Source organism: Mirounga angustirostris, unplaced genomic scaffold, assembly GCF_029215605.1.
Source record: "Mirounga angustirostris isolate CCGP_5_RB_7025 unplaced genomic scaffold, mMirAng1.0.hap1 SCAF_15, whole genome shotgun sequence".
NCBI lineage: Eukaryota > Metazoa > Chordata > Mammalia > Carnivora > Phocidae > Mirounga > Mirounga angustirostris.
In genome coordinates, this window is record NW_026991723.1 from 26,999,860 (window position 1) to 27,010,411 (window position 10,552).

At 50.0% G+C, this 10,552-nt stretch overlaps 1 long non-coding RNA gene across 1 annotated transcript; it reads right to left on the reverse strand.

The window, feature by feature from the left end:
• Positions 1 to 1,826: 1,826 nt before the first annotated feature.
• Positions 1,827 to 5,611, reverse strand: LOC135362639 (uncharacterized). Its single transcript, XR_010407562.1, has 2 exons — positions 2,241 to 5,611; positions 1,827 to 1,872 (listed from the first exon to the last, which is right to left on the reverse strand). It is a non-coding gene; the product is annotated as an uncharacterized LOC135362639 (long non-coding RNA).
• Between the last annotated feature and the right edge of the window lie 4,941 nt (positions 5,612 to 10,552).

Consider the following 10,552-nt stretch of genomic DNA (forward strand, 5'->3'; position numbering starts at 1 on the left):
TGGGGGCCCCTGGGAGCACAGGGCCAACTCCTCCCTCTGACAGAAGGAGAACAGGGAAGACTTTCCCTGGGGTCTCTCGAGTAAGAGAGACCAGCGCCTACTTACCTAGTGGGGAAGGCCAAGAAGTCTTGCTGTACACAGTAAATCTAGACTTGAATAGTACATAAAAATCCTGCTTCTGTTAGAACCTGAGTGTTGGGGTTTGGTTCCTTCGCTTACTGGGCTGATGACACACACACTCTCCATGACTCCTCCTCAAATGAAGAGCTCTTGCAGGGTCCCTGGCCTCCTGGACCTGGGGAGGGGAGAGGGGCCGGTCCCCTCCCTGGCTCCTGAAGGAGACCCGTCCTCCCAAAGACAGGATCATTTTGGGTCGTGATCCTGGGCCAGGGCCAGAGACAGCCCCTCACTGCTCCCGACTTGGGCTGAGGGGGCCTTTCTCAGGCACAGCAATGCCCACTGAAGGCGGAGGCTTCAGAAAGAACACACACCTGACCTGGTCCTGCCCCAGGATGGTGGCTGTCTTCCCCAGCTCCGGAGGAGGAGGGACATCCTCTGCTTCTCTGGGCCAGGGTCCTCTGACCCATGAGCAGGCACTGGAAGGTTTCTAGCCCACCTCTGGAAGTGCACCAGCACTGAGTGGGCCGATGACTGTCCGCACACGAACACGGACAACGTGCAGAGGAAGAGCAGGAGGTGATCCTGTGCAAATGGCCTGTGGACCGGTGGGGCTGGCGGCTTCAGTGCCCTCCAGTGGGCCCCCTTTCCCTGGATGGGAATCCTCCTGGAGCCTGGTCTCCGCCCTCGGAGTTCCCTTCCTGCAGCTTTCAGGACCAAGGGAGAGACTGTGGTGTGGCTTTGAAGACTCCACCCCAGCCCCCTTCTTTCCGCACACATCACGGCCCCCCAAGAAGCAGGGGCTGCCGCTCCCTCACTGCCCCGCACACGGCTGGTAGCACACAGTCCCTCCAGGGCCCCGTCGCTCTGGCTCCATCACATACACGGTGGCCGCGGCTCTCTGGCTGGGTGAGGAGTCCCAGAGAGCTCTCCTATCCCGGGATCAGGGTTCATATTCCGGGCCAGAGAAAGATGCCCCTTTTGTCCTCTGCTGGAGAAAGTGAGTTCCTGGGCTGGGTCGCCCTCAGGTGCCTGAGGACACGGAGGTCCCCTGCAGGTCCCCCGGAGAGAAGGGTAATGGGCACCCCTGTCCGGGAGAACAGTGAGCAGCACCCATCCCAGTCCGTGGGTGAGCCCATCACCTAGCAGTGCTCGGTCTCGGACCCACCCACGGAAACTCTGGCCCGGTTTTTCAAAGGGGTATTTCGAGTATTCAGCACAGCGGTGGTGGAGAGAGCAGGGAATCGGAACACGAAAGCCCACAGAGATGGATGGGACCCACCGTCCTGGTGCACATGGTGGAGAGAACCGGGCAGCGCTAACGCAGGTGCGAGGTCTCTGCGCCCAGAGGGACACCTCGGGGTCCTCTCGCCCAAGACACGTGGACCCACCATCTGCATCCAGGACCCCACCTGTAAGACATGATGCGATATCAACAGGGAGACACGGATGTGATGTCAACACAGATGTGATAACAACAGGGAGACACACCTGGATGGAAAGAGGTGTGCAAATGTGAAAGAGCCAGAGACGAGATGTGCACAAAAGCCGTCCTGATGGTCACCTCGGGGTGGGACTTGCAGATGCCTCTTCTGCTCCCTTAGGTGGTGTTTCCAGGTTTTATGTAAAATGTAATTGTGTAATTCCAAAAAGAGTCAAGTCATAGGTTAAATGTTCTCCATGTCTTAGTCATCCACGAGCCAAGTACATTATTCAGTTTTCATTTTCAAGGATTTATTACAAGGACGATGTTTACTGTAGTAAAATGAAGAAAAGCAGTCTAGAATGAAAGTAGCAAAGCCTCCCACCCAGGGGAGTCCTCACAGGGGGTGGTCACCTTTCCAGGCCTCCCCCTTCTCTCCCCATGTCTAAGTGTGCCTGTCCCCGTGTCCCGTCCCACAATTGCCTGCGGGTCCCTGTGTGTCCCCGTGGGAAGCAGACTCACGCCATCTGGACAAATGCGCCCTGACACCGCCCTGTGCCCTCAGCCTCAGGAGCACGCCCCCCCCCCCCCGCCCGCCTCTCCCCGCCACATTCTTTCTTTCCGTTTAGCCACACCCTTAAGGCCATCCTCTGGCGATGAGGTCCTCCATCCGCCCTGGAGATAGAACGGGGACACACACCTGTTCTCCCACATCCTCCTCCTGGGCGTCCTGCCAGGGCTGTGAGAACAGGTCCTATCAGAGGCGGGGTTGTGGAGATGGACTGGGGTCTGGTGGTGCCCAAGACGTCCTTCTGTCCTTAAGTCACCAGAAGAAACCATTTCTTGTCACCAGGACTTGTCTCCTTTTCTTCAGTCTCCCAGCTCCCTCAGCCTGTGGGGGTCGCTTTGCATGCACCCCCTTCCCAGAAGAGCACGCATGTGTATGTCAGGGGCATCTGCGTGTGCAGCTGTGCATGTGTGGTGGGGCGGGTGCCGGAGTGTGGCTCTTTCTGGAAACTGCTTTCCCCAGGGGTGGATGCTGGCCCCTCCATCCCCCTCCTCCCTTGCTTTTTCTGTGTCTCTGCAAAAGAATGTCCCAAGAGCCCCGGCTCTGGAACAGGGGCCATTTCCGCTGTTTTACTTGCATCATGGAGCTGCAGGGACCATCTACGACCTTGGTCCTTGTTTATTTAGGACAGGCCTCCAGCAGTGAAGAGTCTCCCTCTCATGGAAAACTGAGGTGAGGTACTGTCTGCAGTCTAGCACATCCCCGGTCTCCTTGTCCACTCTTCTCCACGTGTGTTACCTCACTGAGTCCCCCTGACAATTCCATGGGGAAAGAGGGATCGTTGTTCCATGCTGCTGATGGGAACACTGAGGCTTCAGGAGACTTGCCCAATTGCACCCAACAGAGGGCAGAGCCAGGAATCGAACCCAGGGCCTGCAGGACCCCGCGCGGCCCACCTGACCCGGAGGCTGCACCTTGAAGCTGCGTCCTGGGAACCTTTGGTCTTGGTGCCCACATAAACCTCATCCCGCCAGGGGGCGGACAGCCTGGACCAGGGCCTGGGAATGCCCACAGAGCCCAAGGCTGGCCCTTCTCTGGCCACCCAGGCTGAGATGGGGAGGGTGTTAGGCCCCAGGCCCCAGGCTCTTCTCCCTGCCCCTCCCCTGGAAGACATGTGGACTCCATCCCCATCCTGCTCCTCTCTCTGTCACAAGCCACCATCTACCATCTCCCCAGCCCGAGAGGGAGGGAGGAAGAGCAAGAACAAACATAAGAACATTTCTATGGAGTTCCTGCTGGGCACCAGCGAGGACTTAATCCTCTAAGGAAGACAGAGGTATCAAATCTGACCCATGAAAAAACTGAATCCCAAAGTTCATCAGTTGGCCACAGTCTCCAGAAAGGAAGAGGTTAGATCCAGGATATGAATCTGTGCCCCATGATGCCAGAGTCTGGTGACCACCGCTGTGCACCTTGGGCCTTGGGACTAACCAGAAAAGCACTTTATCATCGTGTGATTGGGTTTGCAGGTTGGAGCAAAGCACACACACCAACGGTCTGGGACTCATACTTGCAGTGTCTTCTTCAATGTGGCTCTAGGTGATTTTTATTTCCGTATACTATTCCACCATAAGACATGTCACTCTATTTACCCAGGCTGCTGCTGGGTTGTTTCCATTGTGCGGCCAGGCAGAAGAATGCTGCTCGGAGCCCTGTCCACACACAGGTACACATCTGTGCTGTGCGAGTTCCTCACCAACACGAGGTGTGCCCAGGGTGGATAGTTCACCAATGTGGTCTCTGTGTGGCGGTATCTCCCTGGGGATTCCATTTGCATTTTCTTGAGAAGGAATGATGTGGAACACCTTTTCATACACTTAGTCCCACTTGGTTATCTTTCTTGGGAAATGCCTCATCAGATCTTATGCCCATGTGTTCTGGTGGATTGTCTCTATTTTGATAAATTTATGGTAGGTACGTATCCCAGATATGAGTCCTCTGTCCAATGAATAGATGGCAAATGTTTATCCTGCTCTGTGCCTGCTTCTTTTACTCTCCTGAAGGTGTCTTTTGATAATAATAGTCATCCATTTCGGGGCACCTGGGTGGCTCAGTCAGTTGATAGTCCACCTTCAGCTCATGTTGTGATTCTGGGGTCCCGGGATCGAGCCCCACGTTGGGCTCCCTGCTCGGCGCGGAGTCTGCTTCTCCCTCTCCCTCCATCCCTCTCCCGCTCATGCTCTCTCTCTCTCTCAAATAAATGAAATCTTAAAAGAAATAAAGTCATTCATTTCAATAACTCTCAATTAATCCATTTTTTCTTTATGGTTAGTACATTCCACATTATAATAAATCTTTGCTGGCCCCAAGATCTTGAAATTATTTTCTAAGGTATCTTTTAGAAAGATTATTGTCTGAAACATCCACATTTATTTTAAAATCTGCCTGGTATTGATTTATGTTTATGGTGTGAGGTAAGAGTAAAGATGAATTTATTTCCCATATGGTAACCAGTTGACCCTGAACCACTTACGTGGAAGTACCCTCTCTCACTCCTCTGCAGAACCTCCTTGCTATAAACAATGTGTCCCTACGAGTGAGTCTGTGTTGGTCTTACAGGGGCATCTTGGTGGCTCAGTTAAGCCACTGACTCTTGGTTTCAGCTCAGGACATGATCTCATGGTCGTGGGATCAATATAACACCCAGTGCTCATTACATCTCATGCCCTCCTTAATGCCCATCACCCAGTTACTCCAGCTACCCCCCCTTCCAGCAACCCTCAGTTTGTTTCCTATGGTTAACAGTCTCTTATGGTTTGTCTCTCTCTCTGATTTCATCTTATTTTATTTTTCCCTCCCTTCCCTTATGATCCTTTGTTTTGTTTCTTAAATTCCACATATGAGTGAAACCATATAATTGTCTTTCTCCGATTGACTTATTTCACTCAGCATGATACCCTCCAGTCCCATCTATGTCGATGTAAATGGTAAGATTTCATCCTTTCTGATGGCTGCGTAATATTCTATTGTATACATACACCACATCTTCTTTATCCATTCATCTGTTGATGGACATCAGGGCTCTTTCCATAGTTTGGCTATTGTGGACATTGCTGCTATAAACACTGGGATGAGGTGCCCCTTCGGATCACCCTCTTACACTGTTAGTGGGAATGCAAGCTGGTGCAGCCACTCCGGAAAACAGTACTGAAGTTCCTCAAGAAGTTAAAAATAGAGCTACTTTAGGACCCAGCAATTGTACTACTAGGTATTTACCCAAAGGATACGTATGTTGTGCCCCTGGTTTTTTAAAGACTTATTTGCACTTAAGTTTCCCAGGGACCCGACTGACATCTGCTACATTGTTCTCAAACTCCCTCAAAATTCAGTGGATTCTGGGAGTTAAGGGAGAACGACAGGAGAGGAAAACTGCATTTTTAAATGTGTTCTGAAAGATCTATAGAGGCTGATTATTCTGAATTCTTAAAGTAATTTTACTCAGAACAAAAGAGTCACCCCCAAGCAAATAATAAAAAAGAAGAGGCAACCAGGGCGCCTGACTGGCTCAGTTGGAAGAGCGTGTGACTCTTGATCTCAGGGTTGTGAGTTTGAGCCCCACGATGGGTGCCAAGATTACTTAAATAAGTAAATAAACTTAAAAAAAAAAAAAAAAGGATAGCCATCCAAGTCAGTCACAGTTAATTAATCCAGTTTCCAAAACACCACCCCAGTGCAGGCTGTGAGCAAACCGAGAAGCAGGCTGTTTCACCGGGCCCAGCACGGCCAGCGAGCTCCCGTCCTGTCTTCCGGGCTGCTTCCCTCTCAGGGACTAGATTCTACTCCCTGTAGCTCTGTGGGGGACACAACAGCCCCTGCCCGGTAGGAGGGTCAGGTGTCACCGTCCCCATTGAACAGAAGAGGAAACAGGTTCAGATGGCTTAAGTGGGCAGCGTGGCAGGTCTTTTCACCTACGCACAGCTGCCCTTCGCAGACTCAAGTCTGAATGACTGCTAAGAGCTTCCGCCGGACATGCTCTCCAACGAGGTCCCAGCACTGACCAGTGTCTAAGCGAAGTACCGCTGTTTACCTCGTAGGACGGAGACCTGTTAAATTGTATTTGCATGAAGTGATCCAAGATAGAGATGTAGGAATTTGGATGAATGCAAGAAACCGCACTTCCGGACTCCTGACCCAGGCCAGAGGGAGATCTCTGCCCCCTTCCCCTGGCCCTAGGCTACCCAGACCCGCCTTTTCAGGCCACTCCCCCCATCCCTGGCCCTGGGGAGGAGGCTGCCCATCATTCCTGACTCACCATCATCCCCAGGTGTACCATTCCTGCCCTCTCCTCTCAGCTGCAGTCGAAGGCTTTAACTTTGCACACTTTGGGTCACCGTTGTGTCATTGTATATTAAATAAGCTGAATAAATCAAGAGGTCTCAAAAAAAAAAAAAAAAGCATATGGCTCAATTTCAATGGCATCTACTTTTTTTTTTTTTTTAAGTAATCTCTACACCCAATGTGGGGCTCATATTCACTACCCTGATATCAAGAGTCACATGTTCTACTGACTGAGCCAGCCACGTGCCCCAAGGCATCTGCTTTTTAATCCTTTATCCCTTTAGCTAAAGGATTGAGGTCTTGACACTGGGATTTTAGGGCAGACCTCAAGTGGAGAGGCAGCTTTCAGGCATGTTGGCCTTGAATCCACAGCACACGGTGAGCCTGCCTCCCCTGCAGAACATGAAGTACAGAGCCTGTCACCCCAATCAAGCTAATGTTGGGCCCACTGTTGAGGAATATTGATTCCATGGGTAGAGGGGTGCCCATATCCTGGGTTTTCAATGAAGATCCTAAGCCGTTGCTCTATACTTTGAGAATGCTGCCTTGGGGATGAAGGAAATGAAAGGTAACACAATACTGATCAGGCAGAACCCTGAGAGCATCTTCCAACCCATACACAGACCAGGTCAAGGCTGGGTGTTGGTTTCCTAGGGCTGCCATCACAAATTGCCACAAACTGGAGAGCTTAAAAAAACAGAAATATATTCTGTCCCAGTTCTGGAGGCTAGCAGTCTGAATCCAAGGTGTAGGCAGAGCCATGCTCCCCTCTGAAGGCTCCAGGGGAGGATGCTTCCTTGCCTCTTCCAGCTTCTGGTGGATGCTGGCAAGCTTGGCACTCCTTGGCTTATAACAGCGCCACCCCACTCTCTGCCTCCGTGTCTGCATAGCCTCCTTCCCTGTGCAGATCTGTGTGTCCTCTCTTCTATAAGGACACCTCTCTTCTATTACGGCCCACACTAATCCAGTATAGACCTCATTTATGTCTTAATTTTATCTGCAGAGAACTTAGTTCCTAATAAGGTTGCATATACAAGTACTGGGGGTTGGGGCTTGGACATATCTTTTTGGTGAACACAATTCAACCTCTTACAGGGTACTGTACCTTGCTACACAAAGTACGATCCTCAGGCCTGCAGCACTGGTCTCACTTAGGAGCTTGGTAGAAATTTTGCGGTCTGCCCGGATTAGGAATTGCAATCTGCATGTCAAAAAGATGCCCTGGTGATTCGTCTGCACATTAAAGTCTGAGCAGCAGCTGTGTTACAGGTCTGAATAGTTCTGAATTCAAAAGGGCACATGGTCTTTTCACACGTAACCGGGGAAATAAGGGCTTATTTTCCCCGGAATTCCCAGCTAGAGGCCAATATCTTATTGGAATCAACTCTTTAACCCCACAGCAATACATTCTTTCAAGGATTTGAGCCGGCAGTTAGTTTTACAGGTGCCAAGTGATGTGGGAAACAAAGGCAGAAGAAAAATCATTAAATTTCCTTACTACCTATAGCCCACCGACAAGTCCTTGAAACAGGCCAAGTGACATTCTTCTAAGGGACTCAACTGCTTTGATGTTGACACTTTGCTAAGGGCAGAAGACAATCCTAGGCAGACCCCACCCCCCCACCCAGGATCTTGTAAGCCTACCTTAACATTTAAAAATTCCTTTGGGGGCGCCTGGGTGGCTCAGATGGTTAAGTGTCTGCCTTCGGCTCAGGTCATGATCCCAGGGTCCTGGGATCGAGTCCCACATTGGGCTCCCTGCTCCTTGGGAGCCTGCTTCTCCCTCTGCCTCTCTCTCTCTCTCTCTGTCTCTCATGAATAAATAAATAAAAATCTTTAAAAAAAAAAAGAAAAAAAATAAATAAAAATTCCTTTGGAAACTTCCTTTATCTCTAACCCCCCCAAGATACAAGATACATGTTGGCAATCACCCCCTAAGCATATGGCCCACCGATATACATCTGAAGGGTCTCATGACTGAGTTTCTACTAAACTGTAATAAATGACCTTTCCTAACAATAGCTAACCCCCTCAGGATCCTGGAAACCTTGTTTCCAAAATACCTGGGAGGCTTACACTATCCCTAACCCCCATCCCACCTTGTAAGTATATCATGGGCCAATCCTCATGATCCTGGTGCCGGCCCACGGGTCCTGTCCCCGCGCTTTCATAAGACCACCTTTTTGTACCAAAGACGTCTCAAGAATTCTTTCTTGGCTGCTGGCCTCGGACCCTCACGTCTTTCTTGCATCACCAGGGACTGATCATTGTCCCCTGTTACCTGGCCCCTTCTTTGCAGTAGCAGGAACCTTGAGTTTCCGAGGGGCATGCGACCAGCCTGAATCCATTCTCCCTTTCCCCACCCACCCTGGCAGGACAGTCCGCCCCTGGGGCTAAGTTCTGGACCCTGGGACGGAAGAGGGAGTGCCATAAGGAATTCTGAAAGCCAAAATAGACCATCTGGGATGAAGAAGAACAATAGCTTTTTTGCTTTGCCGGGCAAAAGAGACTGCAGCAGTCTCTGGCCTTCAAAAATCTGTGAGCCCTCCTGGAGGAAGGGGCGGTGGGGTGGGGGCGGTTATAGGGAAATACAGGATCTGGCTGGTTTCTACAGGAATTGTGTATGCTGCTATCCTCATTCTCCTGTCTTTAGGGGGGTACTGGGTTCCTGAAACAAAAGGCTAAGCAGGGAGAAGGGGAGGTTTGAGGAAGAGAAGGAAAAGGTTGCTTTAAAAGCAAGCTTTGTGGGGCACCTGGGTGGCTCAGTCGGTTAAGCATCTGCTCTGTTTCTGGCTCTCTCTCAAATAAATAAAATCTTTTTTTTTTTTAAGATTTTATTTATTTATTTGACACAGAAAGAGAACAAGCAGGGGGAGCAGCAGAGGGAGAGGGAGAAGCAGCCTCCCCGCTGAGCAGGGAGCCAGACACGGGACTCGATCCCAGGACCCTGGGATCATGACCTGAGCCAAAAGCAGACACTTAACGGACTGAGCCACCCAGGCGCCCAAATAAATAAAATCTTAAAAAATTGAGCCATTTTGATTTTTGTTCAATTTTGTTTTTAAGTGGTTTCACTGGGGCATGTCACCACAAGGAGGGGTGTGAGCTTTCTTTGCTCCATCCTCCATCCAGCTGCAAGGCTCCTGTGGTGCTGAGTCTTCCTGAGCTCTGTGGACACAGACTATGACTTAGTTCCAATAAGAAAAAAGGAAATAGAACCTTTTGTCTTTTGCTCAAGTATTTAAAAATAAGGGACAGGGGCCCCTGGCTGGTTCAGTCAGTCACATGCTCTCTTGATCTTCGGGTTTGGAATTCAAGACCCATGTAGGGTATGGAGTCTATTTAAAACAAAAACAAAAGAAAAACTAAAATAAAAACAAAATATATTACAGTTCCAAATTCACTCTAGAAACTTTAGTAAAATTTTAGTAAAACAAATTCACATTGGGGAGCCTGGGTGGCTCAGTCGTTAAGCCTCTGCCTTCGGCTCAGGTCATGATCCCAGGGTCCTGGGATCAAGTCCCACATTGGGCTCCCTGCTCGGCAGGAAGCCTGCTTCTCGCTCTCCCACTCCCCCTGCTTGTGTTCCTGCTCTCGCTATCTCTCTCTCTGTCAAATAAATAAATAAAATTAAAAAAAAAATCCACATTGTTCTGCATAGCCATTACTCAGATACCTAACAAAATTAATAACAATTTCCCTAATATCATCTGTACTGTCCTTATTCACAGTTCCCCAACTGGGGATTTGTCTTGACCTGTGTTTGCACAACAAGCCTGCTGTTTTCCTCTTAGCTGTTTATTTGTGTTTATTTGGGGTGGTTGATTGGGTATTGCCCCTCCCCCACAATCCCCCTGTGTCACTGACCAGAGCACAGGTCCTGAAGGAGCCCATCAGCTGCCCGTTCAATTTCAGATCCTTGGTTCTTGGTGTTACCACTGGAACTAAGCACCAAACTGAGCTGCTCAGCTCTTGCAAGACTTTGCCTCCAGTGGGTATCTCTGCCCCAGATTCTGCTTTAAGGCAAGAAGGGGAAACAGGAAACAGATTTACTCTCTTGCCCAAAAGAACAACAAAAAAGCAGACACACTTTCTCAAGTGCACCCAGAACATTTACCAAAATAGACCACATCCTGTGCCATGAAACAAGTCTCAACAAATTTAAA